Source organism: Garra rufa, chromosome 3 (genome assembly GCF_049309525.1).
Source record: "Garra rufa chromosome 3, GarRuf1.0, whole genome shotgun sequence".
NCBI lineage: Eukaryota > Metazoa > Chordata > Actinopteri > Cypriniformes > Cyprinidae > Garra > Garra rufa.
The window spans coordinates 37,979,297-37,998,331 of NC_133363.1; positions in this window are offsets into that span (position 1 = coordinate 37,979,297).

Genomic DNA, 19,035 nt, shown 5'->3' on the forward strand with positions numbered 1-19,035 from the left:
CAAAGAAGCTGTTTGAGTAATCCGAGTAATCTAAATGTGTGATTTTTATACAGTCCGTTTAAGATTCTCCAGTTCTGCCAGTTCTCTCTCCTTTTTTTTCTCCAGCTGCTGTAGCAGGTTTGTATGTAGCTGCAGGAGAAGCAGCTGTACTAACACAGAGGCCCCTATCCACCCAGAGGCACTGATAACCCTGCGGGAAGAATAGCTCACAGTCTACATATTGATGCGTCCTCACATATAAAGTCAAGTGGGTTTTTAAAGATCGCATGCCTTGTGTAACTTACCAGTTCAGAAACTAGCCTCCTGTCTTTAATGAAAAAGAATGCAAGCCAGTTTTTCCCTTCATTATTATGTTTCATTACCAGCTAATGGCAAATAGTAGTGCGAGCCTGTTATCAGGTCTAGACTGAATAGCATTATGGTCTTCGGAGTGTGTGTGTGTGTAATCAGTAATATTGAGTGGCACAGCATGCCAACACACTGAGGTCAGTGCAGTTTATACTGCCAGCACTTATACGCAGCATGCAGTTAGTGATATGACATAGACCACCTAAGAACTGTCCTCATGTACACACTCCAGTCTGTCTGTCTGTCTGTCTGTCTGTCTGTGTGTGTAATGTATACATATACAGTATATGTATGTGTATAATGTTATATACTATATATATATATATATATACATACATATATATATATATATGTACAGTATTATATATACATTGTATGTATATATATATATATATATATATATATATATATATATATAGTATATAACATTATACACATACAGTATTATATATACATTGTATGTATATATATATATATATATATATATATGTGTGTGTGTGTGTGTGTGTGTGTGTGTGTATATGTGTGTGTGTGTGTGTGTGTGTGTGTGTATGTACAGAAAACATTCAAATTATGTATATTTAGATAGATACAGATATACATTTTAAAAATATAAATATAGAATGTATGTATGGAGATATATATAGATAGCTCTATATATATCCACATAATTTCAGTGTTCATTTTCAGATTGAAGGTTTTCAAAAATATTTATAAATTTTTCCCCTTTATTTGCATCTATGATACATGCCTGCACTAGGATAAAGAAAAGCGACCATTTGTAATAAACAGAAACACATTGACCGTTATCTGGAGTCGTCAGAGCTTGGGATAACAAGATCGCTCGCTTTCTTTTGTGTGCAGCCGAGTGTAATTGTTTGTAGATTTAGCTTTCAGAGTTGACTTGTGAAATTGAGCAAATGTTAACCCACTTTATTTCTCTGTGTGTGTGTACGCATGTGTTTGTGTATTTGGGGCCATTTGCTACCTTGTGAGCAGTGGAGCAGCAATGGACTCAGCTGGTAGGTCACTCCACTGTGACCCAGTGATGATTACATACACACACAGACACACACTCCCCTAATTCCCTTTTCATACACACAGGCTTGGGAAGAGCTGCCAGATTTTCAGAACAATGCCACCCTCATCATCACCGTTAACGCCTCTCTCCTCCTCAGAAACATCCCAGATCCCAACACGCCTCTATATTATCCTCACATATCAATGTCTGCCGCTGTCTGTTGTGGCTGGCCCTGTCAGAAGCTTAGCATGTGTGCAATCAAATCACTTCCTTCTGTATCATGCAGATTATGAAAAGCGATTAATGATTACACGCAGCACCAAACTGAAAAATTTAAGGGGGTGACTTGACCTGAGTGAGAGGTTTTATGGTGCTAGATTGATGTTAGGCATGGTGTCACCTTTCAAAATATACACATTTTTACCTTATTTACCCTTAAAGGGTGCATATTAGTACCTAAAGGTACATATTAGCATCTAGTGTACATATTAGTACTTTAATGGTATATATTAGTACTTTTTGAAAAGGGCTCTGTCATGTGCATGATCCAGGTATTTGAAGTGCACTTTTCTTTTTGGAAATTGAACACACTATTTTTACTACAAAATGGCACTAAATAGTGCATACGTATCTAAATTGTGACTCACCTCCAGTTTTACTCACTTTTAAAAAATATGTGACCCTGGACCACAAAACCATTTATAAGGGTCAATTTTTTGAAATTGAGATTTATACATTACCTGAAAGCTAAAAGCGTTTCATTAATGTATGGTTTGTTAGGATAGGACAATATTTGGCCAAGATACAACTATTTGAAAATCTGGAAACTATTGAGAAAATCGCCTTTATAGTTGTTCAAATGAAGCTCTTAGCAATGCATATTACTAATCAAAAAATAAAGTTTTGATATATTTACGGTAGGAAATGTACAAAATATCTTCATGGAACATGATCTTTACTTAATATCCTAATGATTTTTGGCATAAAAGAAAAATGTATAATTGTGACCAATACAATTAATTTTTGGCTATTGCTTCAAATATACCGGTGCTACTTAAGACTGGTTTTGTGGTCCACAGTCACATTGACCCACACTGGTTGACCACACAACTCGGCTCACCAGTGGCGGGCAGACAGTAGCATATCTCTCAGTAGGATGGTTGTGAAGGATTAAGATGTTAAACGGAGACTATCTAAAAGCATAGCCCTCTGCTGGGCCGCTTTCCCTGTCTCTCCTCACTCTCTCAACGATCTGCTGGTGCAGTGGATTAGCGCACTCGAGAGAGAGAGAGAGAGAGTCAAGAAGGCGCATACGCATGTATAAATACAAGCATTATTATATATTGGAAAAGTGTCTTTGCTATTCCCCTGGTCCCACTGAGCTCCTGCAGCGCTCTGGTGACTTGGGCCTCAGGCGTAGCTCAGGAAAAGGCAAATCACTAATGCTCTTAGCATCAAACAATAAATCCTGGAGTTATTTTCCACCATGTTTAATTAAATATTTTGAGAAGAAAACCTGGCTGATTGATTTGCCTCGGCCATTGATTCACTATTGATTTGGCACTGTCAAGGGGCCTCCGCAGCGCTACTTGCTAAATGGCCACAAGGAGCCCTGAAATAAATGAAGTACTTTCGCGAGCTTTAACGAAATCAACTTTGCGAGCCGCTCCTACAGGTCCTGCTCTCACCGCTCTCGGGAGCTCCTGACAGGCCACTCCTCCTCTTCCTCCTGAGGAAAATAAGTCCTCAAACTGCATTTTGTGTGAGCATTGATGAATGCTGAATTATGAAATTATAACGCCCAATAAATTGTCTTTGTCTTCCCGGTGCGTTTGAACGTGGCCCGCGTGGCTCCTTTTGACCCCCACAGTGCATTAGCTCGGCTTATTTCCTCAAAACACTGGAAAAGAGAGTGATATTAATAATCCCATTACAAAGCAGGAGGAAAAGAGAGAGAATTAAAAGGCCATTAGTTGTGATAAAAAATGTAGTCATTACTCCGTACCTCGCTAGATACTCAATTCCCTTTTCTCATCACAGCCTGGCTCTTTGGGATACATCATAATATCTCTCAATGCTCAATTTTCTCCTATTATTGTGCGTTTTATCTTCATTTATGTCAGTCCATAATTCAAAAATCATTATATTTCTTAAACAGTGTAGACATTTAAATAAACATTCTCCTCACTGACAAATTACTACAGTGACTATGTCTGGTCAAGCGACAATATATAAACATATAAAGAGCGGGGTGCAGGTGAAAGCCTCCGTAGCCCAATCAAACCACAGAGAGAAAAAGGAACAGGAGAAAAGGCGAAAGCGAGGACAAGAGAGGTATTCGAACACACACACACACACACAGAGAAAGAGAGGGAGAGAGAGAGGCTCAGTGCATGGCTATAGGGATTCAGATTGCTATCAGGCCTTTATCAGTCTCATCTCAGAGCGGCATTGATCTTCGCTGAGAATCTAATCCTAACTATGAAGTTCAATAACAACTCCATTACCTGGCTCGCGCTGATTGGAGCGTTGTAATGCCAAGATTAGTAGCTGGCTGCCTGACCTGCCAACATTGATTTGTGCTGCAAAATCACTTGTTCTAGAAAAAGAGAGAGAGCGAAAGAAAGAGAGAGAGAGAGAGAGAGAGAGAGAGAGAGAGAGAGAGAGAGAGAGAGAGAGAGAGAGAGAAATAAAGAAAGAATGTGTTGGTGAGGTAATTGGTAATTGAACAATTTTTATTTTCACCTTTTTCCCCCTTTCCCTCTCTTCGGTTTTTCTTTCACCCCCGGCATAAACTCGGCCCTTTCTTTCATTGATTAGTTGCCTGTTTATATCAGGTGTTACCAAACACAAGCTACCCGATGTGTGTGTGTGTGTGTGTGTGTGTTTGCTGCTCAAATTGTAGCCAGGTTAGCGATCTCTCTCTCTCTTTCTCTCTCTTTCTCTCTCTTTCCCCCAGCAGGCCCAAATAGCTCCTCTCAGCCCTGTGAATGAATGGCTTCACAGCCTGTTAGCTTTAAGTAATAGAAGCATTGAGCCCATCCTACTGGCAGAGACAGCTCATTTACTCCTCTCTTTTTCTCCTCTCGTAGCCCCCTCCCTTCGTTCCTTCTCTCTCTCCCTCATCCACCTTCTTTCTTTTTAACAGGCGCAGATTACGCAGGTCAAATAAATGAAACAGACTGTTTTGCGCGGGCTGCTCCGGTGGGTGCCGAAATGGATGAACCCATTTCCCTTAATGCAGACACGAGCCCCGCGCTGGCGCACACACGCGCCGGCGCAGACGTGCGCCCTCCCCCTTTCTCGCCCCTGTCTCTGAGGTTACAGGTTAATGACATGCTCATTTCGCCCAGCCATTTGTTTTGTTTTCCTGCAAAGTTCTGATAAGTAGCTAACCAACGAACCTTGTAATTACAATCTTACAGAAACCAGCCCGATCTGTATATAAATCTCACCATCCAATTACAAGATGTAATAATTTTGCACTCAAGCTGGTAATGAGCTCTAATACTGCAGCATGTGATAATCCCCTCTGGATGCTGGCTTGATCAGATGTTGGCTTTGTAATTAGACTGGCAGAAAATCATTATTTCATGTTCAAATAGAAAATGAGGTTGGTGGGAAGTTAATTTCTCTACGCTCTGTGAAGCGTAGACAAGAATTTAATGATTTAATTACAGTTGTAAGCTCCTTGGATGAGACTTAAATTGAGCTGCAATTTTTTTAAGCACACTACCATTTTGAGAGCAGGGCACATCAAAGCCTCTGACAAGAGTCTAAAGTGATAGGGCACTCTGATGTTTTTGATATGCTCAAATTCCTTTTCTCGTTATCTGGTCAGTTCTGCTTAAGTGAATTACTGATTACTGTATAATACCACAGAAACTCTTTGACGAACAAAACCTTCATTATGCACTAAAGTTATTTTTTCCTTATGCTTTGAATTTCATTTCCACATTGCCAATGATAATTAAAAAACAATATAAAAAGATATTACCCTTTTTGTGTTAACCGTGTTATGTCATGCAACACTGTGGCAAAGTCTAATGTTCCAAAGAGAAATTATTTTCATATTCAGCTAGGCCTTTGTTCATAAATGTGACCCTGGACCACCCTTAAGTAGCACAGGTATATTTGTAGCAATATTTTTATTAGCAATACATTTTCTTTTATGGCAAAAATCATTAGGATATTCAGTAAAGATCACGTTTTTGTTAATTTCCTACTGTAAATATATCAAAACCTAATTTTTAATTAGTAATATGCATTGCTAAGAACTTCATTTGGACAACTTTAAAGGCCATTTTCTCGATATTTTGATTTTTTTTTTTTTGCACCCTCAGACTTTTAAATAGTGGTAGCCAAATATTGTCCTATCCTAACAATACATGGGTAAAAAAGGGTTTAAGCACAAAAACAATAAGTGTAATACTGCTTTAAATGGTTTTCTGTTTAATTTAATTGCATTTTTGTTTTTGTTTTTCTGACCAAAAAAATAAATATCATACATTTTCCCCTAATTTTCAGAAGACACCCACTAAAATGTCATACAGTCTAACAATCTTGTCAGGCATATTTACAACAAAAAAACAATTTATGACATATTAAAAGATTAATTACTTTCACCCCAATTCGTTTTCATTTTTTAAATCTGCCACTATCCTAGGTTTTGCCCATTTGTCAGTAAGAATGTTTTCCTTATTTAAAACACAATAAAAATTAAAACGCTCCCTTATTCTTTTATGTATTTTAATATGTACAAGTCAGAATAAGCATGTTGTTTGGATTTTTTACATGAATATTGTGTTACACTGAATGACAATGTAACATTATTTCAACCAAATGTTTGCATTTTATTCTCTAAAAACTCATTTTAAACCTTAAAAGTAGACTCTTTACTTACATTTAATGTGCTTTTTATGGACATAAAATCGCTATTGTAAATTTCTTTTGACATGGACATTTTAACATCTTTACATCAATGGAAAGCTTATTTATTCAGCTTTTAGATGATGTATAAATCTCAATTTCAAAAAATAGATCCTTAAGACTGGTTTTGTGGTCCAGGGTCACATATATACTCTTTCCTGCAGAGATCAGAGCGCATAAAATATCACTATTTTTTTATTTATTTATTTATTGACCTCTGGCATCCACTAAATTATGGTTGTTTATTCATTTTCTGTTGTTGCAAATTTTGTCCATTTCCTCACAAAACATAAGCTGAAAATTGATATTAAAGATAATACAATCTAAAGAAGAAAAACATCTTTCTTTTTTTAAAAAAAAAGGCTGGCAAAATATAGATTTTGTTTCTCCTCATTTCGTCCTCTTTTTCTTCCTCTGTAGTGTAATGTCTATTCGGCGCTCTGCAATCACCTGCCCGCTCTGCTCTCCCCTCCTGTTTGTGTCACGTCCTATGACAGTCAGATAAGAATATTTCACCCTGGATAAGATGCTCAGATCTGAGGAATGTCACTCAATATGACTGATTCATCCTCCTCGCTCCTACCCCTCCCCTTTTATTTAGCATTTCAAAATTCCCTTTCTTTCTTTTTCTCCGTTCCGCGGAGACACGCTCTGGACGTTCCCCTTTATTTGGCCTATCAGAGAGGGAGATGGATGTGTGTGCTTATTGGACAGTAAAAGGCCACTCTTCAGGTGACACGCTTATCCAGCCGAATATTCATGAATATTTAGGAGATGGTAATGAGGGAGTTTTGCATTGTTGCATGAGAATGGAGGGAGCTCCCCGGAGGAGGAGGAAGAGAGCGCGGACAGGTCGTCGAGGTGTGGCGAGAGTGTGTGTCAAGTGTGGCAGCGATGTGTGTGTCTGGACGTCTAAGGCTATTTGGTGAAGCGGCTTTCCTGTCTGATAACCCGCTTTCACTCGCTCGCTTGCTCGCCGACTCGCGCACGCTGTGATGAACTTGATCTTCTCGTGGCATTGTTAAATCATACGGTCTAGCTTCATACACACCTGTCATTCCACAGAGCTCAACAATACATCATCCAGATGGGCAGACTACACTCAGGAGCTTTAACCCACAGCTTTAAATGACATCCCGTATTATTGATGCTGTCTTCGCTCATCTCTCTTACTGACTTAAACATTCCCATGTCTAAAACTCCATATTGTGATTTAAAGAAGGGTGGTCCAGCTAGTTATACCTACTTTTTTTTGCTATAAAGTTTTCACAGGTCTTGAGAATCTCTTAAAACTTTACTGACACGTTTGTTTCGACAACTACCTCCACGGGGAGCGATAACTTGGATGTCATGATTTTTTGGGGGTCTCTTAGACTGGTAATTTGCACCGAAACTGGACACGTTCAAGTTCAGGTTCTGATTTGACAATCAGCGTTCCCTCGGCATCACCGTATCCACTCTGCATCCGTATATCAATCTGATTTGTGTGGCAGACACTCTCAGTAATGAAGCAGACTGAGTCTTGCTGTCTGAGCACCGGAGTCCATTTTGGCAGGCCCTGTCCTCCAAAGCCCAGACAGAGAAAGAGCGACCACGGTGAGCTTTAAGCAACGAACAGGCCCACAACCGTTGAGAGAAAGAGGGAGAGCTTGAGTGAGAGCGGTTCTAAATCAGTACGCAATCCAAAGGCCCTCCATAAATCATGTGAATAGGTTTGGTGGCGGGACGGAAAGCACACCTGCAAGACTTATGTAAGTCTTATTAAACCATAAATATCCAGCAGCTCCGGCCACAGCTCTTCAGGACTAGAATAAATCTTACTATGTGCTCAGTGAGGAAGGCGAGAGTGAGACCGAAAGAGCATGTGAGTGTCAGAAAGAGATAGTGTGTGTGTGTGTGTGAGTATGTCTACACAATGTATGGATGTATAAGTGTTAATACAGTCAGACTACATTTCGTTGGTGAGGATTGTCAAGCAGTTTGTCAGGTTAATCATCGTACTGTCAACTCAATGTAGAGTTGCTGCCATTTTTAATTGTATAGGTCTATATATTGCAATGTTGAGCTTGCAATGACCCCATTCGTTGTGTTTACAACTGGAATTTGGCTTCTTTTTTACAAGCATTTATATATTTAACATTAGCTTTAGCCAATGTGCTACTAATGTTGGGGAATCCAGGGATGCATTAAATTGTTCCAAAGTGACAGTAAAGAACCAAAACTGAACCAAAATGTTTCAGAAATGTTGAAATCAGCAACCAAATCAGCATATTAGAATGATTTCTGAAGGATCGCGTGACACTTAAGACTGAAGTAATGCCTGATAATAGCTTGAAGGATAGGCTTAAATAGAAAATAATTTTTTTGTCTTTAAATTGTGATAATATTTCAAATATATGCAACCCTGAAGATGATCAAATACTTCTATAAAAACACTTCACAATAAGGTGTCATTTGATGACATTATGTAATGTATCAAGTAACAAAATTGTTTGTTCATGTTAGTTCACAGTGCATTAACTAATGTTAACAAACACTACTTTACATTAATAAATGTTGAAGTATTGCTCATTTTCAGTTCATGTTAACTAATGTTAACTAATGCACCTTATTGTAAAGTGTTACCAAGTGTATTTTATGGATTTTGTATTTCTATTTCTATATGCTATTTATAACTTTGCACACACATGCACACTTTTGTTCCTAAGTTAAATACATCCAGATCATGTGAAACCAGTATCTAGACTAGGAGTATTAATGATTTGCAAAATAGAATTGTTTTATTGTTTAATTGAGATTCTTAATGTCAATATGTCAAAATACAAAATCCATCTTCAATGTCGAACCTTAACAAAGAGAAGTCAAGCTTTGTTGGAAAAATGTTCACTATCATATTACATCTATTTACACTTGACAGGTTTTTTTTTTTTTTTTTTTTACCAAAAAATACCAAATAGACAATATTAATGAATCTGAAAGCTCAATTAACTGCTAATGTGGGTTAAAAGTAGAAAGAATGGACAGCCATCAGGAACAGCACCTCCAGTGATGAAGGGATCCGTCTTCTTTCGACCAGTCGGCGTACTTGGATAATAACAGTTGTCCCACACACCTGCGTTTCTATTGCCCCGACCTGCTTCTCAAATGAGCTCAATTAATGACAATAACCCAGCAGGTGCCAGAACACAGACATTAACGGATAGGCCACTATCAGCAGCGGGGAGAGCTTGTCTGTGCAGTAAATATGTAATGATCACAGGTGTAAGAGAAGGGGATGGGGACGTGGGGAGACCACAGAAGCAATCTATTTGTGTTTGGCCGAGCTCGATTCAGTTAAGCAAGCTCGACAAAGCGAAATGGATGGACTAGAATCTCATTCATCCAGCCTGAAGTGAGTGGCCAAAAAACTCACTAGATCTTTTTTATTAGAGATGGGGTGGGGGTTTAGATAATGGAGTCGAATCGACTGCGGTGTTTAGTTTGTCTTTCAATTTACTTCGTAATGTATTTGCGGTGTAGTGTAATTTGCTTAGCACTGATGCTAGATTCATTGAAGTAAGCTGTCGTTTGGATTTAAATTGTGTGTATCATTTGCCATCGCTACAGAGTGTGTGAGACTGAGTAACTGTGTGTGTGAGCTAGGTCTGGTCCCATCATTGGGAATCCCGGCGATCTCTCTGAGCTTTAAACTTGAACCCTTTTCTCCACTGGGCTCCTCTTCCCTGGCTCTCTGTGCCCGCATTAGCATAAAGGCATTAAAATGAGAATTGGAATTAATTTGGACTTTCCCCTCCATAGGAATTAATGAAAGTTTGCTCTTCCATTCTGCATAGACAGCCCTCACTCACAGTCCATAAATATTAATATTAATACCACAAACGCATTTAAGGAGCAGCGCTTCGGTGAAGCCGTATACAGAATATTATGAGAGATCATGATACATTTCTCGTGGGGAGCACACTTGAATGAGTGTGCTGCCTTGCCGTTGTGATCTGTAAAAATCCAATCTCCACACGGCACTGAGAGAGACGGAGGAAATGAGAGGGTGTGAAAGGAAGATGTCTGAAGCCCATCTGAGAGTTGAGCCTGAGCTGGTTTCTACTCTGGATTTGTTCTATTTAGTTCACTCTAGTGTAACTCCATTATCCAGGCAGCAGATATTCAGATAGATGAGAGACTGTTATCAGGATCACACACCCATTTTCACGGGGCCGTCGCATCTTGAAGACTGGGGGAGTTATCGAAGGCAGCGGTTCAACACCTTGCACCCTGTCTTTCACTCCTAGTTTTTTTTTTTTTTTTTTTGCAGGGTTACTGATGCCATTTCTGTTTGCAAGTTATCTTTGGAACAAAATCAGATTGCTTTAACTATAGATACACAGACAAAGAAACGGCAAAATAATAACATTATATAAAGTGGTGGCCAAAACTATTAGAACTACTAGCTAAATATGGTTTTAAGTCAATTATTTCTCTTTTGCTGAAGTGTGTCAGTAGGAAATATCAGTTTACATTTCCAAACATTCATTTTGCCATTAAATGTAATAATCCAGTGAGATTTTTGTTTGCACATTGAGTCTATAAACAGCCAGTGCTCCACTCAGAGATCTGATCTTATCATTCAGTCTGTCTGGAATGACATGAAGAAACAGAACAAACTGAGAAGAACTGTGGCAACGTCTCCAAGATGCTTCAAGAAATCTACCTGCAAAGCTACCTGAAAAACTATGCACAAGTGCACCTAGTGCAAAAGCTTTAAACGCAAATGATGGTCACAACAAATGTTGATTTATTTAGTTAATAGTTGATAAAGAAAATCTATTAATGACATTATTTTTGGACAGCATCCTCATTTTAAAGCATTTTTACACAAGTGACTAAAACTTCTAACAGTACTGTAGCTTTGCAGGTAGGTTTCTTGAAGCATCTTTGGAGACATTGCCACAGTTCTTCTGGATTTAGTCTGTCTCAGTTTGTTCTGTTTCTTAATGTCTTTCCAGACAGACTGGATGATGATGATAACAGATCTCTGTGTGAGGCACTGACTGTTGTGAGACTCCTTGTGCAAACAAAAATCTCACTGGATTAATACAATTAATGGCAAAATTAATATTTGGAAATATAAACTGATATTTCCTACTGAAACTACAACAAAAGATAGAAATAACTGACTTAAAACCATTTTTAGCTGGTGAAAATACTAGTGCTGTTACTAGTGTTGTAATAATTTAGGCCACCACTGTATTATTATTACAGTTTTAACAAAAATATGAAGTAGCACAAACTATTTTCAACACATGTTATGGCTGCTGAAAAATTCAGAATGGCATAACAGGAATAAAATACATTTTAAAATAGATTACATTTTTAAATATGAAATAGATTAAATTTTCAATAAGTGTTATCTATTTTAATATATTTTACATTTTTTATATATATATATATATAAAACTATTATTGTTCTGAGAGATTGCTACTGCCCCATACAGGTCACTCAGATCACTACTCTGTATTGTTAATATCTACATATCAACCCCTCCTGAATCAAGAAAAAAAAAAAAAAAAACATTAAAAATTCCAAATGTGGCTAAAGGAAAAGCCTCACAGTTAAAGCGCTGTATAACTGTTTTAATTGGGATATCTATTAAAAATCCTGGAGCTTTCTGGATGAATGTTAGAGGCAGTAAGAGCACCAACAACACCAGTATAAACAACCAAGACAACATCACAGTGTGTAGATGCTGTACGTTATGGTTTAGAGAGGAGAATCTTGCAGAGGGTAAACCTGGCAGGGTGTTAAAAGTGTGTGTTACTAATTTTCCTTCCTTTGAGTCAAATTTGTGTTTTCAGTGGAAGTCAGTTAATAGCTATCATCCTGTTGTCCTCACACCTGCACTGGACATATTTTCTTACAGGGAGAACAATACCTTTGTGGCTGTCATAATATATACAGTAGGACCTCTTTCAACCTTTCCCACACTTAACGCTAGAGTGCTGTTCATTGTAGCCACTAACCGGTAAACTCTCTGCACTTGGACTAAGCACAACACTGCAACTGGATCCTAGACTTCCTGACTAAAACAGGCCTCAGGCAGTGGGGATCCATGACTGAACCTTGCAAACGGTCAACCCGAGCACTGTATTTGCTGTCATTTGTGACAAGGTCTGTGTTAAATCAGTTTGAGTGTTTGTAAGGTGTGGTGTAGCTAAATTGTTTTGAAAAATGGGTTAGTCACCGGAAGGTTGTGGGTTCTAGCTTCACTTGAGCATTGTTTGCTGTCGTGCTGTGTTACGCTATTTACGCTGTTATTTCCGGTAAACCGCATTTAATTTCTTCTCTTCCTTTGTAGGAGACTTTGACTTTGAATAAATGTGACTGTTTTCCGAAAAGCATTTCTATACAAAATATCCCACAAAAGTTTTTGTTTCAGAAGCACATGTTTTCTACTGATCACACTCTTGCATCATTTTTGTTTCGATGGTATTGCATTGGAGGGGAGAAGCTCAGGGTCTGTGGATGTCAACAGCAGTTATTCGTGAACCTCCTTTAACACGCACGCTTTTGATATGTGCAGGTATACGGGTCATTCTGGCCAAGGTGAGACGTGGCGCTGTATACTTGAACTTCAAAGGCGTTGTGCTGGTCCGACTCGGCGGGGCGTCGCCTTCATGACTTCAGTCAACATCCACACACACGCATACACCTTTAATCTGAGCTCTGCAATACCTACTCAACCCTGATTGAGTCAATACGCCCTCTTTTTGTTCTGTGATAGAGGGATGTGGAAGTGAAAGTGTATGATGCAAAAGCAGTGCAGAAGAGTGGAAACACACTTGTTTAGTTAGATTAACTCTGAGATCAGGAGCCCAGTCTGAGACAGTTTAGAATCGCAAAGAACATGTACTTGGAGGATTTTTTAAGTTGTTTATAATGTCAAGTATATCTCTTGCAAAGGCATGGGCTTTTAGAAGGAAAACTTTGCAATGCTTTGATTTTCTTTTCTCAGTGACATGCATAATGCTTTCATCTTTTGGTAGAGTAAACAAGTCATCAAAGTAAAAGGCTGAATATCTTATAAAACATTTCTTAGGTATCTAAGCATACAAGATTTTTTTCCCTCTTGTTTTTTTTTTTTTTAGAATCAACAAAGAAACAACTGCAAATCCTTGCAACAACAACAAACTATTTCTGCAGTGGACTCATTCCATATCCAAAAATGAGTGCACGTCCATATTGAAACTTAGGATACAATCAAACTATAGCCAAAAGTGGCTTCAAAAGTGATTCAGATCTATTTCTGAACAGCACAATGAAAATGAAATTGGATCTTTATGATTCTAATTTGGGCCACTTCCATTTGTAGTGCTAAATCAGATGCAGTGCCGATGTTTTGCAATACGAACTTTGTCGGTCATATTAGAATTCATGCAACTTTTCACGGCACTCTAGAATGACATTTGTCGCGCCAAAGATTTGATATACTAGTATCTCTTTCGGTCACTCTGTTAATTTAGAATAAGTAAGCTGTGAAGGTATTCACGTGGTGTTAGAACTAGTGTTAGTATCTGAGTGACAGCTCTGTAAGAAATACTTTAGGTAAAACTATACGAGACAAACTTTGCTAGATGTTACTTTTTTTGGCCATGTCCCACTAACCTTTACAGTGAAATATTGGCAATTTATTTATATTTTTGAGGTTATATTTCAAGTGTTTCTTCATGTTTTATTCACCCTGAATTAAAAAATTCAGAAAATTTTTTAAAAATGAAATTAAAAAATTTAGAAACAAGTAACTTCTTTTGTCCCAGTTTCACCTTTCATTTGATCCGTATTCTGTAAAATGTGGACCACAAAACCAGTCTTAAAGGAGAAGTTCACTTTCAGAACAAAAATGTACAGATAATGTACTCACTCCCTTGTCTAAGATGTTCATTGTTCTTCCTTCAGTCGTAAAGAAATTATGTTTTTTGAGGAAAACATTTCAGGATTTTTCTCCAGTGGACTGCTATGGTGCCCCGAGTTTGAACTTCCAAAATGCAGTTCAAATGCTTCTTCAAACGTTCCCAAATGCAGTTGTAAACGATCCCAGCCAAGGAAGATTGGTCTTATCTAGCGAAACGATAATTTATTTTGTTTAAAAAATTACAAAAATTTCAATTACAAAAAAGGGAAAAAATAAGTTTTTCGACATACCCTAACTTTCATGAAAATAACAAATTGTTTCGCTAAATAAGACCCTTCTTCCTGGACTGGGATCATTTACAACTGCATTTGGGATTGTTTGAAGCCACATTCAAACTGCATTTTAGAAGTTCAAATTCGGGGCACCATAGAAGTCCACTATATGGAGAAAAATCCTAAAATGTTTCCCTCAAAGAACATAATTTCTTTATGACTGAAGAAAGGAGAACATAAACATCCATTCTCCTTTAAGTAGCATGGGTATTAGGGTGGCCCTTATTTGGAAATGTTAACCTCTCACCCCCTCATTTGTTTCTCCACTAAAAGTAAGTAATGTATGCAAAATTTCTTCCAGATAATTTGTCATTTAGGTTATGCTCAAAGAATGTATCTTTTTATCAACAGGTACTTCAAGAACTAATGGGTGATATTAGTGAAGTTTTTGTTTACTGATACAATTTTGACTGTTTATGATATCAGATGATGGGGCAACTATGGCCTAATGGTTAGAGAGTCAGACTTTTAACCTGAAGATCGTGGGTTTGAGTGTCGATACCGGCAAGAATTGTCGGTGGGGGGAGTGAATGTACAGCGCTCTCTTCCACCTTCAATATCATGACTGACGTGCCCTTGAGCAAGGTATTGAACCCCCAGTTGCTCCAGTTGACGCTGGAGCAAACAGCGTTTGTGAGCAGTGTTCAGTATGTGTTCACTATATGTGCACTTGAATGGGTTAAATGCAGAACTGAAATTCTGAGTATGGGTTACCATACTTGGCAACATGTCACACATGGCAGAACACTTCGTTATTTGTCCTAAATTAAGATCCTGGTTCCTGAGCAAGCAATGCAAATGCAAGAAAGAGGTGTTGCAAAGAGGTGTATCCAATGGGAATGGGATCAGAAAAGGTCCTTGAGCTGGGACTTAAACTTGGGACACCTGAAGCGCAACAGCACTACATGTCAGCACGCTGCCCACAAGGCTATTGGTGCCAGTGTAATTTAACATTTTAAGACTAACAACACTGTTCTGTGATCTGTTTACTAATGGTTTTGTATAATTATTAATTAGATGCTGGTCATTAAGACATAATTTCAACTTTGTTGAGCACACCCTTAACGTAGTCTAATCTCAGCTAAATAGGTTTGTTTCCATTTCTTATTAAGGAGAGTTGACTGGGAGGGTGAGAGCAGAAGATTTCAAAATTACAAAAATAAGGGCCACCCTAATGGGTATATTTGTAGCAATAGTCAAAAATAAATTGTATGGGTCAAAATTAGCTATTTTTCTTTATGCCAAAAATCATTAGGATACTAAGTAAAGATCATGTTCCATGAAGATATTTTGTAAATTTCCTACTATAAATATATCAAAACATAATGTTTGATTAGTAATATGCATTGCTAAGAACTTTATTTAGACAAATTTAAAGGTGATTTTCTCAATATTTCGATTTTTTTGGCACCCTTAGATTCCAGATTTTCAAATAGTTGTATTTTGGCCAAAAATTGCCATATCCATAACCATACATCAATGACAGCTTATTGAGCTTTCAGATAATGTATAAATCCCAATTTTAAAAAATTGACCCTTATGACTGGTTTTGTGGTCAGGATCACATATCAGAAAAACAACAGCAAATATTAGCCTCTTAGGCTAATGTGCACACATTAGCATTTTATTTTATTATTTCACACACAGTAGTTTAACCTAAGCGCTGGAAGCCATGCTCGTTTTTCGTCATCATTTATGCAATGCATACAGCGCTGGACACGGATAGTTTTGCTGGTACGCAAAACAAGTACTTTACAGAAATTCCTTAAGCGTGTTGCTGGTGCAGTGGCAGCCAACAACAGCACATCTTAACCCTGTGCACATTTTTATATTTAGTTGTACTGAAAAAGTTTCAGTTGAATTAATTCAGTTTAATTTAGGAACTCGAGAGCACCCAAACAGAAGTTAGAATCCATCATGGCGCACTCGTAGTTTACTCAGGAAAAAAGTGTGTAGGAAAACTTTATAAAGTTTAAATGCTTAAGGAATGAATATGTTAGAACACAATTAAATTCTCTTCTCTTTCTTTTTTTTCATTTATAGAGTTCAAAAGGTACTGAATAACAGGAATGACCCATATGTTAATGTCTGAATTACCATGCGTAGCTGTTTCTAAGGTGTGTTGTGTGTTTGCAACCTGGACATCAATACCAGGACGTGTTGGTCCTGGGGGTCATCCTCTATCCCTGGTACGGTTTCATTACCTACGATGCTCTAGTCTCATTACACTCCTCCCTAACCCTGAAGGGCTCTCTCTTCCTCCATCTCTCTCTCTCTCTCCTCCTCGCTCGGCGTGCTGCGGATACGCCATAAACTCCGGTAATTGCGGCATCAAACTTGAGTTTATTATTTTCCGTGCAGGTGTGAGGATGATATGAGGCCCAGGTTGCATTTACATACAAATTGAAGGTTTTTATTAATCAGGCGGGCAGCAGGAATCACAGAGCACCACTCCATCAGCCTTTTAAATACATTTGGTGACATTTTTACCCAGCATTAGCATGATAGGGCAAGCGGAGGATAATGTCCCAATGATTGCTTTTCCATTGAAAGCACAAACGGTTTCATTTTTCCTGTCATCTCAAATAAGTGTTAAAGAGGGTTTGGAGGCTATTGTGCTAGCGCTCCGTATGCTGGGGACTGGGAACCGCTGATGGCCATATTAAATAACCATTAGCGCCGGCGCTCAGATCATCGCGCACCCACCGTGCCTCCTCTTTGCTTCCTGCTCTGTGATTTTCCAAATGAAGCCAAGCTGTGCTTGGCTCTCATAAAGCACTCACACCCCGCTCCATTTTTCCTCAAACAAAATGCATTACAACGGTAATTTTGTGACTGTTAAGATAACTAGCGTTAACAAGCACTTAATTAAAATGTACAATAAATAGCCGTCTGCGGCCTTATCTGAGCAGGAGAGCCGGGTAGGGAGGGTGGGAGGTGGGGGGTTTCCAGCGCTCAGACCTGCTGCTGCCGCTGTAAAGCTCGTTTACAGATTAATTGCTTTTCTGTCTGGCAGAAGCTGCTTCCTCTCCCGCCAGACCCTAAATAGCCAGATTCAGGACTTTATCAATCAAACCTCCCTCTTTCATTTTTCCCTTTTTTCTTTGTTTCGCTCTTTCCCTATATATTTTTTTCTACATTATTTCTTCTATATCTGACAAGTATTAAGATCCCGCAATGCGCGTCGATGGCCGTCGTTTAACTGACTCGAATTGGCTGGCTACAGAAATGTGTAAATGTTTGTCATTGGCACTGTAGTTGTGTTAATGTGTGCTCGGTAGTGTTTATGTGTCATAAGTTAAAGTTTGTGTGTGGTGGCGTAGGGTAGTCCAATACTTTCTGCATGTATGTTTTTTCATACGAATGTGTGCAAGCATTCATCCAGTCTTGTTTATTATAGTACAAAGGTCAAGTTTGTATTTAAGTATGTCTGTCAGGGGTTTAAAAACACACACAGAGCCCTTGAAATAGCACTGTATTCAACCCCAGTATATGGTTTTCAGTCATATAAGCTGTGGTATAGGACCGGTGAGAGAACGGGAGATATTTTTCAGAGATTAAAGTTAACAGCAGTTGTTCTCCTGGGATCACATTACTCTACAGCCATGTGACTCAAACACTTCCACACTGGCTTTAATGACTTCAGCTCACAGAGAGCAGACTGGGAACTGCTTGTTTTTAAACGGTGGAAAAGAAAATACGTAAAAGCAAACTTCCCTCCGTGGACACGCCTCCTGGTGGTTTATGTCGCCTGTGTCCCGACTTTAACCCGGGAACGATAAATCTGCCAAGAATGTCTGTGTACGTCTGCATGTTTGAAAGTGACCCCTGTACAATGTTGCAGAAGTGCATTTCTCTGAGGGGAGACTTCCATGTGTTTCCAGGTGGGCCTAGAAATGAGAGAGCCTGAGATATCATTCAAATGCAGTGCATCTTTTTTTTGTGTGTTGTATTGATTTGCTATTTTCTTTCTCTATAAACACTGTTTTCAATTACTTAAATGTAATAATAATACATCATTTCTAGAGATACACTGATATTAAACATTTGGCCAATACCGATAAGCCAGAAAATGACTATTTTAATGTTAAAGGGGTAGTTCGCAATACCTTTGTTCATCTTCAGAACACAAATTAAGACTATTTTGACTTTCTGACACTGCATAGACAGCAACGCAACTACTACGTTCAGGGCCCAGAAAGGTAGTAAAAACATTGTTAAAATAGTCCATGTGGCATCAGTGGTTCAACCTTAATTTAATGAAGTTACGAGAATACTTTTTGTGCGTAAAGAAAACAAAAATAATGACTTTATTCAACAAATTCAGTCTTCAACACACGTTCATGACAGTACCATGTATGCGTCAGTGAGTACTTAATGACAGAATTTTCATTTTTGGGTGAACTATCCCTTTAACTACTATTATATACTATTTTGTCTAGAGCTATTTGCAATTAGTGTAAATAGACAGTTCAGTAAATAAAAAAATTAAATGTTTGAA